The sequence below is a fragment of the Rousettus aegyptiacus genome, unplaced genomic scaffold (assembly GCF_014176215.1).
Source record: "Rousettus aegyptiacus isolate mRouAeg1 unplaced genomic scaffold, mRouAeg1.p scaffold_m13_p_1, whole genome shotgun sequence".
NCBI lineage: Eukaryota > Metazoa > Chordata > Mammalia > Chiroptera > Pteropodidae > Rousettus > Rousettus aegyptiacus.
Window position 1 is genome coordinate 131,965,706 of NW_023416284.1, and position 15,962 is coordinate 131,981,667.

A 15,962-nucleotide genomic window follows, 5' to 3' on the forward strand; every position below is an offset into this window, starting at 1 on the left:
GTATTTGTGAAAATAAATTTAGATGCCATCAGTTTTATAAAAAGATAAATAGATATATGGATAGATATAGATACATGTGCAGATACATGGATAAGAGAGGGGGAGGAGAGAGAGGGAGAGAAATAACAGATCTTTTGATGTACGTATCTTAAGAAAATTGTCATTTTGAATACAATAGAACCTTTCTATTGATGATTCATAATTTAACAGTTGTTTTTTTCATTGGTTGATGAATGTATCATATTACATGTAGAATCATTTTAAAAGACTAACTTAGCAGAGAAATACTCTAAATAAGATTGTTTCTTATTTTTAAAAGTAGTGTCTAAAAAAAAAAACAAGAAAAATTTCAGCAATTAGAGGCTATGTTTTAGAAGTTCTGACATGAAATATGTCCAAAATTATTTTAAAAATGCCACAAATTAATGTGATGGAATTTGTACCTTTCTCAGGTGGAGAAGCAGTGAGGAGCTAACGAGAGGGCCTCTGAAAGAGAAGTTACAGTGGTAAGAGGAGAGTCAGGATGACTCAGCTCTCTTGGATTTCCGTCCGCCTGCAGTCCTCCCTGCGGATGTCTCAATGGCAACTCAAAATCAATTATACCTCCTCTCCCAAATGTGCTGCTCCTCTTCTAGTCCCTGTTGTAGTTAATGATGACCCTACTTACTAGGTGCCCTAAAAGCTTAGAAGCTGAAGCAGATGTACTCTGAGAAGCCCGTGTCCCTGACCGCTGGGAGGGACCTGCCATGCCTCTCTGTGAGATGCCAGAGAGAAGATGCTGATTCCCAATGCGGCTCCCGTACACAGTCACTTCAGTTTGTACGTGTTGATTTGAATACAAACTGCTTTGAACCGAATTGCAAATGGTATTTACAAAGTATCTACAGAATGAAAATAACCATTGTTTTCCCTGAACAAGTATATCTTCTATTGGGCAATTTAAGCATTTTAATTATGAAATGGCAATAGCAAATGATATCAAGTTTTACTAATTTTCTCTCTCCTTTTTCTTCTTTGCTTCGTCACCTTCAGTTAGCAATACAATTTTATGAGTTGAGAAATAGCAGTATTGGTGATCGTCCCTTATTTCTTCACTAGCTTTAGCTTCGTATACCAAGCAATCTTCCTGAAGATGCAAGTGACAGCAGTTTCAATGTCGAGATTCCCCATAGGCCTGTCCATGGCAGAGCCTTGGCGCCTGTGATTTGATTACGCCTATTCTTAATTTCATCGATATAGTTCCATCAATGAATCTGTAAATCATCAGACTAGATACTTTCGGCTATTTTCAAGATGGCTCAAGCTTGACTATTTCAAGAGATAGTGATGTGGTTTTCTTTTCTGAGTCATGACTCTGTATTTTAGATAATTTTTTTAAGTGCTCAGAGATTGTCAAGTTCCCTTTAACATTATTCAGTGTATAGGATGGGACACAGAAACAAAACAAATCTAAAAAAGTTGATTCCATCAGGAACATACATTAGAATTGTCCAACTCCCATAATACCTTCATAATGGATAATAGTAATAATAATCATAACACTTCATATATGTGTTCTTATAGCATAACTGCAAAAAGGGATAAAGGTCTCATGGTAGAGTTCTCTTTTTAGCATTCTCCACAGAATAAATCAAAAGCAGGCTAAAGCAGATCTTCAATATCCAATGAAGTGAATAATCTTTTGTGAACAAAGAGGGAAACATACCTTTAGCTTACATCAAATATTTGGGCCTTAAAAAAAACGAAGGCTATAAAGACGGCTCTCACAAGCCTCATCTTACCCAAGGTTGAGAGAGAATAATGGCATCCTTCCCAGCTTGCTGTTTCTTTACAGCAGAACCATCAGGCATGTCCCAAGGTAAGACACCAGTCCCCAACCACACCCCCGACTAAAATTAATTTCATTGCCAAGAGCAAAAGCAATGAGAAAGAAGGAATGGAAATGCAACAAAAATATGAAATATAGAATGACTTTTTATTGCCTACTTGTTAGACTGTACGTTTGGGAAGTTTATGTATAATCTGATTCTTGTCCAAAACATGTGGATTTAAAACATCTATGGAACAAGTTTAAGGACCATTTTCTTCAGTTCTCCCCTCTGGACAGGTTTGCTATCTCATTGTGAAAAGTACCTGTGTAACCTGGGGAACAGCCACTTGGTCTTTCTTTAAAGCCAACGGGAACCGTTAGAAGAAAATAAAACTGAACAAACCAGTTCAGACACCTAACAGTTGCAAGAGGCTCTTCCTGCTTTCGTATTCCTGCGAAACCCTGGCTTTCAATACTATTGGTATCCCATGTTGCGGAGCTCACAGTAAGATGGTTTGGTCTTGAGAACAAGGCTGACAGGTTCGCCCATTGGCTATTACTCCAGGCCTGTCTTCACTCAAAAGCCTCCACTCCACTGTCCATCCACAATTAGCACTGGGCTGCTCTATGGAATGTATCTCTCCAGATTAATTATAGTTTCTCATTTACAATGGAACATTACACTCTTTTTGGAGCTACTTTGTATACTTGGCATCTGACTAAGGTGATCATATGTCCTGTTTTTTCTTTCTTTTTGTCTTTCTTTTAAAATCGGGACAAGTCTTTGTTTTTGCTGAAGTTTGCCATTTTCTCCTTGTTACTGATGTGCAGCCTCCTTTGTGCTGACGGCCAAGAAAATTCTGGACTGCTGCCCTGTTTGCCTCCAGAGACTGATGCAAAGTCTTCAAAGTAAAGTCAGTGGGTTTTTTTCAAAATAGAGTTTACCAGAAACAAGACATCTTCATGCTTATGAGGACCTTGCTGTCTACTGCAAAACTTTCAAAGACTGACAGCCTTGACTTGGCCTCTCAGAGGTTTGCAAATGTACTTGAAGCCACTTGACCAAAAAATGGTTTCAGCAAGGACAAATGAAGTTATGCCTCAATTTTGTGTGTGTGTGTGTTTTGTTTTTTGTTTTTCATTTGGCACCAACAAAAATATGTTTAAACATATTTTAAGTTGGATATTCTTTGGGCGGATCCTGAAGAGGACTTTCTGTGAGTTCTCAGTAAATGTATGATCACGAAACAATTTGTTTAACCCATGTTCTGCCAAATCTGTGTATTTTGCTGCTGTCACAGAAAAGACTATCAAGTTCTGTGTGATAGGCTCTAGGTAATGAAGCACAAACAGCTCCTTCCCTTGTATGCACTGCAAAGAAGGTGTGCTGTTGCCCCTTCCTAAAACCCACACACACGAAAGCTGCCTTATTTACCTAAGACCTGATCTACCTAATCGCTGAGATGGAAACAAACATATCATGCATTCCTCATTTCCAAGCCATTCAAATACATTATCCATTTATTTGGTGCTTGGCTCAGGTTTAAATGAGTCATTTAATAACTCCTGTTCACAGCAAGTTAAGTTGCAACCAGCTGGCAGGTACAACTCAAAGAGTTGTTAACCATTCTAACAGAATGGACCTCACACTCCAGCCTTCCTGAAGGGCATTATGTACCATGACGGGAGTTTTAAGCAAATCTGTGCCATAGATAATAAAATGGCCATAAGAACTATAACGATTCTGGAAAATAGATGTCAGTGTCTATTCTAATGACTGGAAGGGCTATTGATAAAGCTATTTGAGGCCAATTGTTATCAGAGAGTGAGAGGCTCCATCTGATTGATAAGGCCTTGAGGTGCTCCATGAAAAGCTCAACCGCCTTAATCCACAAAAAGGTCATTTCATATGAAAGATCAGTGGCACTCAGGAATGGAGATTAGATGACAGAATGGTCATAAGGGAGGACAGAATGTTTGCGCATTAACTCTGTACTCTGTGTTTTTTAAGAATGACTTTTATTTAAAAACATCGCATTTCTACTCATTTTTTAAAATGTAATTTACCCCTTTCTACTTTGATAATTAATTATTTATGATGCTCGTTGCTTATGGTCTGTCTACGGCTTCACCCCCTACCTGGGGTCTCCAACCCCAATCTCTACCCTCATTAGTTGACTTGACACTTAGGGAACACTAAAAAAAAAAAAATGGTTAAATGAACACATTTAGTACATGTTCATTTTCAAAAATTTAAAAATGTAGACATGTGTAAAAGTAATACAAAAAAATTATAAGATAATAGTCATTCATTTATCCTAACCCACTAAACACCATTAATGTTGTAGGAAGTTACACACACTCACCCATTGCTCCATGGATCTAGGCATAAATAAGAATACATCAAAATTAGTATTTCTTAAAGCCCTTCTCTTAATTATTTCTGAGAATTCTCAAAGGAGTGCAAGACTGATGCCTTTACTGAGGGAGACATCTCCACATCCTTACACTAGTCACTGAACACAGGTGGAAAAGCTACTCAGAGATGTCTCCTCCACTGCTGGCTCTACTCAATGCAGCTCCTGCCAAGGGTGCCATCTCCACTCCTCTCAGCACTTCCAAATGGCTGGTGCCAAGCAGGCGCCCTTGCAAAGATAGTGAGATGTGTATTCTCACCACCACTGTGCTCTGCATGTGGACACCATGACCCATAGACAGCTGTGCTTATGCTAGAGACTCAGAGATTAACTTCTGACCATCATTTATTGCTCAGATCTTCAAGAAGTTGGTCATGAAAAATAGTTTTTGTTCTCATTTTTCTAAATGTAAGAGTTCAAATTGAGTTCAAGGGGCCAGAGAAACCATTATCTTCATCAACATTTTTCTTACAGCAGCCCTGCTCAAACCTGAAACTCCTGCCACCTCCCCAGCTCCATTTGTAACCGTGGGTGTCAGAAGACACTGGATAAGAAGAACAGAAGGAAATAGAGAACTGTCTGCAAATGCCCTTTGTGTTTATTTTGCTACCATTTCCCATTAAATTTTCTAACATTTTTTCAGGTATATAGAAAGCTGTTATCTTTTTTCACTCAAATCCTCTTTTATATTTTCAGTGGCTTTATATAATTTAATTTACTTAAGTCTCTCATGTTTTTTTTAAATATATTTTGGTAATTTTGTGCTTTGGATTTGAGCTTTTTGCTGACTGTAAGATTGTGTGTCTGTGCGTGTGTGTGCGTGCGTGTGTGTGTGTGTGTGTGTGTGTGTAAAAAGTAATATATCTTGTTTCCAATGACTTTTAAACTTCTTTTATTAATAGAAATACCCTTTCGGTTAATTCTCTTGGATTTTCTAGGTACTCTTATATCATCCGAAAATAATGACAATTTGTTTTCTCATTTCCAAGACTATGCTAGCCTATAAGTCACCTTTGTGCAAAAAATATCTTATTTAGGTAGACATCTCTACATGGGTGACTTGTTTGGTGTGTAGATAGAGCCTCTGTGAAAAGTAGAACCAAGTACTCTTTCTTCAGAGCAGAGGATATAGTGCACTGAGAGGAATAATGGCTATATTTCAGCCCCTCTTCGCCTCTGGCTTGGTGTCCTAGACAGGGAACGATCTGCTCACAGATAGGAGGGGGTCCCACCTAGACTCCTTCATTTGAATTTTATCTGTCCTCCACCCCTTCATGTTTTATTGCTTTGGTCAGAAGTCATAGAACAAGGTTAAGTAGTAATGGTAATTGTTTCTTTAATGGTAATGAGACTGCTTTTGTATTTCACTATGAAGTATGTTGACTAGAGCTAGATATGTGTCAGTATCCACCTGCATAAATAAATACATGGTTTTTCTATTTTCAAATAGCGACCTATGAGAAAATGAAAAGTAGATCCTATCAATGACAGCAAAGAAACATATTAACTTGAAATAAACTTAACAAGAAATATGCATGATATATATGAGAAAGATCACAAAACTTTTATTCAGAGCATTAAAAAAATTTTAATGAGTGGTAAGACATACTAATTCCTAGTTGAAAGGACTCAAAGTTGCAAAGATTCCTCATAAAATAATTTATAAATTCAATGTCTTACAAATAAAAATCCCAGGAGGACTTTAATGTAAACTGATAAACTAATTTTAAAGTTCATCTGGCAGAGTAAGTGCTCAAGTGTAATTTAAAGTTGAGAGATTTCAAAAGGGGATACTTGTCCTATGAAGATTCCATGTGTATAAACTAATAATTTTGAAAGCGTAGCACTGGTTCAAGAAAGGCAAATATATCAGTATTACTGAAAAGAGTCTAGAAATATATGTATCTGAATGTTTATAAAATTCATATACATAAATATACATATATATATATATATACACACATACATATACCTACACATAACAATGTTAGCTTTCCAAATCAATGGGAAAATATAGATTACCAAATAAATAAAAAAAATGTTGAAATAATTTTCTACCTATCTACCAAAATAGACACTTCTACCTCATGTCACACACACAATAACAAATGGATTAAAACCTAAATATAATAAACTAAATTATAAAATAATTAGAATAAAACATAAGAGCTTTATATACACATAGAATTTAGGACTTGCCAAGGTTTTCTGAAGAATTACATGAAATCTAGAAGCAATGTGGGGAAAAAAACAGCTTTATAAAAAAAAGTTAACAATGAATAGAAAAAATGACCTAAAAACTTAAGATAAATGGCAAATTATAGATTGGGATTTAAAAATAGATCATATATAGTAGGCAAAAGGTTGATATCCTATATATATGAAGCTCTCCTACAAAGCATGATAACAAGAACTTTTTAAGAAATAACCTCTTAATCACCATAACAGAAGAGAAACTGAAGCACAGAGAGGTTATGTAACTTGTTCAAATTCATACAGCTCAAAAGTAGTGGAGACTTCATTTCAATCCAGGCAGTCTCTCAACAGCTACACTCTGAAATACCATGATTTCCTGCTCCCAGGACTAAAGCAAATCAGTATTATGAATTTGGGAGAAAAAGCATTTCTAATAAACTGCATGTGAGAGTTTAAATGGACTCGAACTTTTTGAAAAGATTTGGTAGTAGTTAGAAACATTTAAAACCAAAAGTACATTTACCCTGCAAATCACCAATTTTCCTTGTTCTCATCAGGGCGTAGGACATTTCTACACTGTGGAATTATTTATATTTGGTGTGTAGTTTGACAATATTCTGTCTCTGTAACTGCGTGTATATAAAGTTTTATTTATAAAGTGAAACACATTATAGACACATGTATGTGTATCTACTAGCCCTTTTATTTATTTATTAAAGAGTTCTATAAGGATACACACCAATCTGCTGCTAGTGTTCACTTCTTGGGAGGTGACAAATGAGAGATACGAGTGTGGTTAGGAATGGGAACTTTCACTTCTTAACATATAGATTTTTGCATCATTTAATTTTATAGCGAGGCTATGATATTTATAAAATAATTAAAAGAAACTCTAGTCATAGTTTTAAAAAAAGAGGCTCTTTTAAAATTGAGGAATAAATTTCACATTATTATTTTTTCTTCATTACTGAGATGACATGGTTTTTATTATTTGGCTGATCACTTTGAAATGTAATATTAATAGATTTTTCTAATATTAAATGATCCTCATTTTAATAAGATAAAGTCTTAGTTTTTCAGAGTTTGATGTTCCAACAATATATGCTTAAATTTTATGACTACTATTTATTTAGAATGTTCATATCTATTTTCACATACAAAATAGGTCTATAATTATCATTTTGTGTGATATTTTTGTTAGGTTATTACAGCATTATGCTGGCTTTATAAATGAACTTGATAGCTTTCCACTTTTTTCATACACTATGCTAAAATTCGTGTGGTAATGAAATTAGATATTACTTAAAACTTTGAAGTAATTCACCAGTAAAATTAATTTTTATAATTAGTCTTTGTTAAGTAAAATAATTTTTTTTTAACTTCCATTTCTGCACATAAGGATCTTGGAAGTCATCACTCTGTTCTAGCAACAAATAAAAAGCTCAGCAGACTAAAAACCAACAACTCTTCTTATATCCATAAGAGAGGTGAGGATATAGTATAAACTGCTGCCCTCAAGATTGGAAACACAAATAGGCAAATACAGAGACCTGTGGCTTAGCTGAGCAGAGATTCATGAGCAAAATCTGTCCTGGGAATCAGTGCTGAGGTCAAAATTCTGAGAGTTAAAACTTCAGGAAAACTCAGTGAGATTGACCTCTAGCAGTTTGACAAGATTCAGTAAATATTGGGGAAAAAATGTCCTCGAGCTTCCAATGAGGTGGAGTAGAGGAGGGAGAGGAAACCATTTTGAAATATGTTAGAGCAGGGGTGCCCAAATCCTGGGCTGAGGACTAGTACTGGTCTGTGGCTGTTAGGAACTGGGCTGCACAGTAGAAGGCGAGCAGCAGGCCAGTGAGCAAAACTTCATCTGTATGTGCAGCCACTCCCCAGTGCTAGGATCACCGCCTCAGCTCCACCTCAGATCATCAGGCATTATTCTCATAGGAGCACTGGTCTCTGGTGCCAAAAAGGTTGGGGACAACTGTGTTCAAGCACTGTGTTCTTCTTAACAAGGTCTGCTTTCATCGTAAACTCATTAACTAGAGCCTAACTCATTGGGGTACTGACACAGCCTAACTGACTTGGTGAAGGGAAACACCTAACTACTGCCTACTGTAGCCATTCTGTGCCACCTAAAGGGAGAGAAAAAAACAAGAAACACTTGGGAAGTTCACAGTCTAGAGGCACAGGCTCACTAAATGATAGACCTAATCCCAGTGCAGAGTAGAATGCTTCCCCTCTCCCCGACCTCGCTACCACATTACTAAAAGTCTATTTACTGCAGTTTCTTTTACCCAGTACATCATATCCAGCTATGAAGAAAAACATTACAAGGCATACCAAAAGGCAACAAACATAATTCGAAAAGACAGAACAAGCATCAGAGCCTGACATGGCAGCAATGTTGGAATTATCAGATTGGGAATTTAAAACAACTATGATGAATATGCTAAGGGGTCTCATGAACAAAGTAGACAGCATAAAGAACAGATGGGCAATGCAAGCAAAGAGGTGGAAACCCCAAGAAAGAAGTAAAAAGAAATACTAGAGATCAAAAATATTGTAACAAAAATGAAGAATGCCTTTGATGTACTTATTAGACTGCACACAGCTGAGGAAAGAATCTCTGAGCTAAAAGACATATTAAAAATCCTCAAAAGCAAAAAAGCAAAATAAAGAGTGAAAAAAAAAACCTCAGAATATCTGAATACTATATAATATTGCAAAAGGTGTAACATGTATGTAATGTGAACACAAGAAGGAGATAAAAAGGAGAAACAGAAGATATGTATATATGAAACAATAATGCCTGAGAATTTCCCCCAATTAATGTCAGACACTGAACCACAGATCCAGGAAGAAAAGAGAGTGCTAAACAGGTTAAATACCCCCCAAACTACACCAAGGCATGTCATTTTCACATTACAGAAAATTAAATATAAAGAAAAAACCCTGCAAGAAGCCAAAGGAAAGTCATCTTACCTGCGGAGGAAGAAAGAAAAGAATTACATCTAACTTCTCAGAAATGATGTGAGCAAGAAGAGAATGCATTGAAATATTTAAAGTGTTGAGGGAAAAACCACATTAACCTAGAATTATGTACTCTCTGCAAATATTCTTCAAAGGCAAAGGAGAGAAACTTTCTTAGACAACAGAAAAATTGAGAGAATTTGTTGTTGTTGACCTGCTTTGCAAAAAAATGTTTAAAAGTTTTTAAGAGAGAAGGAAAAAGAATATAGGTCCAAAACAGGTTTACACAAAGAAAGGAAGAACATCAAGGAGGAATTAGTAAAGGTAAAATAAAAACTTTTATTCTTATTCTTAGTTGATCTAACATAATTTGTTCAAATAATAATGGCAATAATATACATGTTTAGGTATGATTATACATAAGTGAAATGAATAACGGCAATGACACAAGGGACAGAAGGAAGAAATTAGGATCGGTTTATTATTACAGGGTACTCACATTACATGAGAAGTGGTATAGTGTTATGTGAAGCGAACTTGGATTAGTTGTAAATGTACGTTGCAAACTCTAGGGCAAGTACTAAAAAAAGAAATTAAAAAGATTAAGTTTAACTGAATTGCTAAAAAAGGGACAGAAAATGAAAATTTGATAACCTAGAGGAAATGGACATATTCCTTGAAAACAATCTGTCAAAACTCACACAAGGAGAAATCGACAATCTGAATAGGCCTCTACCTATTTTAAAAATTGAATTAATAATTAATAACCTTCAAAAACAGAAAGCAACAGGTCCAAATGGGTTCACTGGTGGATTCTACCAGATATTTAAGCAAGAAATTATACCAACTCTCTACAATCTCTTTCAGAGGGTAGAGTAGAGGGAATGCTTCCTAACTCAACGTATTAGGTCAACATTACCCTAATACCAAAACCCGACACAGACATTACAAGAAAAGAAAACTACAGACCAATAAACATAGATGGGAACCTCAACAACAGAAAATATTCTCAATATTAGTGAATATTAGTGAATTGAATTCAAAAGCATGAAAAGAATTATACATCACAACCAAGTGAGATTTATCCTGGGCATATAAGAAACTTCATTAAAATTTAAAACTTCTGTTCTGTGAAAGACAATGTCAAGAAAATTAAAAGACAAGCCACAGACCAGGAGAAAATATTTGCAAAAGATTCATCTGATAAAGGACTGTTATCCAAAATATACAAAGAATTCTTAAAACTCAACGATAAGGAAATAAACAACATGGATTTAAAAATGGGCCAAATTTCTTAACAGACACATTACCAAACAAGATATTTAAATGCAAATGGGGATATGAAAAGATGCTCCACATTATATGCCACCAGGGAAATTTAAATTAAAACACCACTACACACTTATTTGAATGACCAAAATTCTAGAACATTAGCAATACCAAATGGTGACAAGGATGCGAAATAACAGAAACTATTATATGTTACTGGTGGAAACGCAAAAAAGTACATCTACTTTGAAAAACAATTGGGAGGTTGTTTGTATATAAATTAAACACAAACATACTTCAGAGATTTTGGGATTTGGGTTTCAGATCACTCCAATAAAGTATCTCAATAAAGCAAGTTGTAATCTTTTTGCTGGTGGAGGGTCTGGCCTTCAAGTTGTCAAAATGCAATATCTGTGAAGTTCAGTAAAGTAAAGCACAATAAAATGAGGTTATACCTGTACTCTTATCATTTATTCCAGCGGTCGTGCTCCTTGGTATTTACTCAAATGAATTGAAAACTTATATCTACACAAAAACCTGCATGTAGATGTTTATAGCAGCTTTATTCATAATTGCCCAAACTTGGAAGCCACTGAGATATCCTTCAGGAGGTGAATGGATAAATCAACTGTGGTCCATCAAAGTTATAGAATATTATTCAGAGCTAAAACTAAATGAGCTCTTGACCATGAAAAGTCATGAAGGAAACTTAAATTTATATTATTAAGTAAAATAAGCCTATCTGAAAAGCCTAGATACTGTATGATTTTAAACTCCACACCATTCTGGAAAAGACAAAGCTACGAAGACAAGAAAGATCAGTGGTTCCCAGGGGTTGGGTAGGATAGAGAGATGATTAGGCAGAGCACAGACAGATTTGTGGGGCAGGAAAATGCTCTGTATGATATTTTAATGACAGATTATGCTTTTGTCCAAACCCATCGACTGTAAAATGCGAAGATTGAACCCTAAGGTAAACTTTTGGTTTTGGGTGATTATGTGTCAACAATGTAGGTTCATCCTTGGTAAAAAAAAATAGTGAGTGATATTGCTAATGGGGGGGGCTATGTATATGTAGGATCAAGGGGTATATGAGAAATCTCTGTACCTTCTTCTCAATTTTGTAAACCTAAAACTGCTCTAAAAAATAGTCTTAAATTTTTTTTTCTATCTTTAGACATTTTTTTCTATCTTCTACTTTCTGAATTACTAGTCACATCTATTTTCCTAGAAATTTTAATTCAATCTAATTTTTAAACTTTTATACAGTCCTTTATGATTTAGAATTCTTTATATATACTATAGCCCTTTGGTAATTTCATTTTTATTCATGTTCTTTTATTAATTAGATTTTCTAGAGATTTGCCTATTTTCCTTTTTTTTCTCCTCTTATTTTTTGCTTTGATTTACATTTTGGAATATTTACTTTTTGACATTACTCATTAGTTTGTTTTCCTAAAATAACTTTTTGAGGAAATAACGCCTCTGTTTTATTTTTCTTCCTTAGATTTGATATACAGAGTTGATGTTAATAATCTCATTTTGTTTATGCAAAACTGATCATCCACAAAGTTAAAATTATGCCATTAGCTAACTGTCCCCATTTTATGTAGGGTGGCAATTCTAATGAATATTTAAATATGGTGATTACTTTTAGAACAAAATACATATATGTTTACAAATAAATAGCCCATATTTTTGTTGTTTTTCTTACAGAATCATGGAGGCATTAACTGGAACTGATTATGGAGTTGGTCTATAAAATAAAATAGACAGTTTACTTAGAAAAAAAATGCATTTCAATATCTTAATAGAAATGTTTAGACTGAAGGAAGGGATTCTTATCCCCAGCTAACACCTATACAGTGAGGAAGGCAAAGGGTATGGTTTTACACAAGATAAAAAGAAAGGCACTTTCGGAGCTAGAATTTGCATACTTTCTTATTTCTGAGGAAGCTCCTCTCCTACTTCGTTTCTCAGTTGGTGGCTGCTGAACCATTTCTAAATATTCAGTTCTATTAAATAGCTGAAGTTCTCTGTGATGGCATTTCAGAACAACCTAGCACAGTGTTTTTAATTCATTCATTTGTATGTGGAGAGATTCGGAGCATGGTTTGGAAAATGCTGCCCTTTTGGAACAGCCTGAATAATAGATAAGAGAAATGCCATGAGATGCCATAAGGTTGTGAGAAGGTTTTCAGTTTGGGAGTCATTCAGGGCTTTGCTTAAGCCTGGCTCCAGTACTCTAGGACTATACCTATGGGCAAGACAGTGAACCTGAACTTTGTTATCTTCAACTGATAATGAGAATGATAGTACTTTCCTTTCAGAGTTCTTGTGAGGATTAAATGTAGACTGTGTAAAACATTTTTAGAACTCTATATAAAACACTTTTAAAACATTGTTGAGTAAGTGCTAAATCTATTTTTACTATGATGATGTGACTATTATTTCAAAAAAGAGATCCAATGTCTTTTGTGATTTCCAACTGAAGGCATCCCTGACATTCCTCAGTCATATCTTTGGCACGTTTCTGTCATTCAGCCCTGTAATTACTTTTACGACTCAGGCAATTTAGTTCCACAAACATTTACCAAGTGCCTATTCTGCTCAAGACTAGAGACTAGGTAGTGGAGATACAAGACTAGAGAAATGAGGCTCCTCTTAACAAACGTAGATTCTTGTCCATAAATTTACACCCCAATTATTTGACCCACCAAATAATTCTGATTAGCAAGCACCATATGTCCAACACTGTCCTCCAAGTTCAATTTGCCTGAGGCATTATTCCTCTGAGTACTGTGGAATTTTACTGCTCTCAACCATTTAACTTGTCTTACTTTTATGTGAAATCAGATGTGAGAACAGGAAGAACCTGGGAAGAACTTTTGGCCCTTCAATGGTCCAAAGTGAAAACAGTTACATTTTATTAAAAATGAAGGAGTTTAGCAAAGCACTTAAAAATAGAATGATATGGGAGCTCGGCAGGTCACGGAAATGCTTTCAGAGGAATTTGCACAAGGACTGTCTTAGGGGGTAAAGATCAAAGATCAGCCATCCACAGCATAAAAGTTGCAGTGTTTTCATCTTAGCTTGTTCAGCATCGTATGTAAATAAACAGGGATATTGTGTGCATGGATGGCTTGGTTGTGGCTCTCTGGATTTGAGAGTTAAGGAAACATAATTTCTACATGTGAAAGGAATGTGAAGGGAATGTAATAAACTTTCAAATTTCAGGGGTGTAGGAAGTGGGCTTCCATTTAATATTTATTTGTAATCCTCCTGGATTCTGTGAATTAGTCTTTCCTTTCTACTGTGACATGTTTGATTTAAAAGGAATTCAAGTTCATGTATTTAAAACAAAAGTTACTGCCACTATCTGCTTTTCTTTTCTCTGTCGGAAAATATTAAGAGAATCAGCTTTTAAAATGAGTTTATAAAATCAAGATTTTCACACGTTCATTTAATAGCTCTACACAATACAACATACAACGATAATCCAAAATAAATATGTAAAGGCAATTTATGTCAGAAAATTTTGATTTTCTTCTGTAAATGAGTAAGAAAGAAAATACCAGTTAAGGCATATAAAAATCTTTGGTAGTCTTTCTGAATTAAGCTCTATAAGATATCCTCCTGACAAGTAAGGGAAATCTGGATTATACTATTTTCAGTGATTTATGGGCACATACCTGCTTGGATGAGATGATCTTAAATAAACAGAGGCAAAAACAGGTGACTGGGGAATTTAGAACATCTATTCACTCTTTCTATATTATGGAGGTACTGAGTACACCAGTGTTGTGCAGAACTTTCTATGAAATGGTGTTTCTGAGATATTAATTGGTATTAAATACTAAAGGGCCTCATTGCATTTTCTTGACTGTACCCCCCGCCCCCGCCCACCACCCCTGGAATATGCTACTTGGAGACACAATGTTAAAGACACAATTCTCAAATTATTGACTTATTACAATTCTGATTTTTTTCTAAATGTTTGGCCTTCTCAATTTTGTCCTTGCTAACATTATGGAGTGGAGTCACAGAGCATCTGCTAGCCTTACTTCATAACTGATTAAGAAAAGTGTTAATGTGGACTCATCCAGTGGTACCTAAAGCATAGCATTACTCAGAGGGAATGTATAGTAGGTATACTCTACTCTAGCTGGACAATTACAGAGAGTTATATCTGCCCCAAGGAATAGATTTTAAGAGCTTTATGTCAAACAGGAGTAAGTCTATAGAAAACACCATGATGATGAAGGAACATTCAGTCTTCTAATAAAAAAATAAGAAAGGAATTGGAAATATTTAACCTGAATATAAGATTACTTAAAAACTACTAAAACTTTAAATATTTGAAAGAATGACATTTATTTATTTATTTATTTATTTATTTATTTATTTATTTATTTATTATTTACACCTACTGCCCCCAGTCTTCCTAGGTGGTCTCCCATCCGAGTACTAACCAGGCCCGACCCTACTCGGCTTCCAAGATCAGACTAGATGGGGTAACTTCAGGGTGACATGGCAGTAGACCGAAAGAATAAAATTTAGAAGAGTAATTATATATGTGTCAAAACAGGTAAAACTTAATCTAATGTATAGCTATAACCAGGTTGCAGATTTTTTGACTAAAAATAAGGATAGTCAGAATTGTCCAAGAATGGCTGTATACCCTTAGGCGACAATGCTGTTTAGATTTCAACTGAACGAGTGCTCAGCAAAATCATTTGAAAGGGGCACGAGAGTAGCTTTGGTTAAGAAATTGCAGGATGAGATGACAAATAAGATCCTCTTAACCTAAAGATTTTGTGAATTTCACTAAAAATTTTCATATTAATGTGAGAATCCATGTAAACAGGAATTTTTCATGTCTCAAGTCACAAGATTCTTATTTCAATCAGTATCATACAAACATGGTATTATTTCAACAGATGCATTTGATGATTTTTAGGATTGTTCTGTAAGTATTATTGTAAATTATTTGGAGACCAGAATCTTTAAGTAAATTGTTCACCTCCTTGAGAAGTACAAATGAACTAACCCATAACAACAGATTTGATAAAGGTTTTATTTAGAGGTAAAGAAAACCATGATAAAATTCAGATTATATAGCTAGAGTACATGAAGACATTTAAAAAATTTGCTATTTTTATATACAAAAATTTGCTATTTTTATATACAAAATTCAACTGCTGTTCTAATGTCAATAGTATATTCATCTCGAAATAATATTGAAAATAATAACTACTTTTATTTTTCCCTAAGGTAGCTTACCCTGAGTCAGGAAC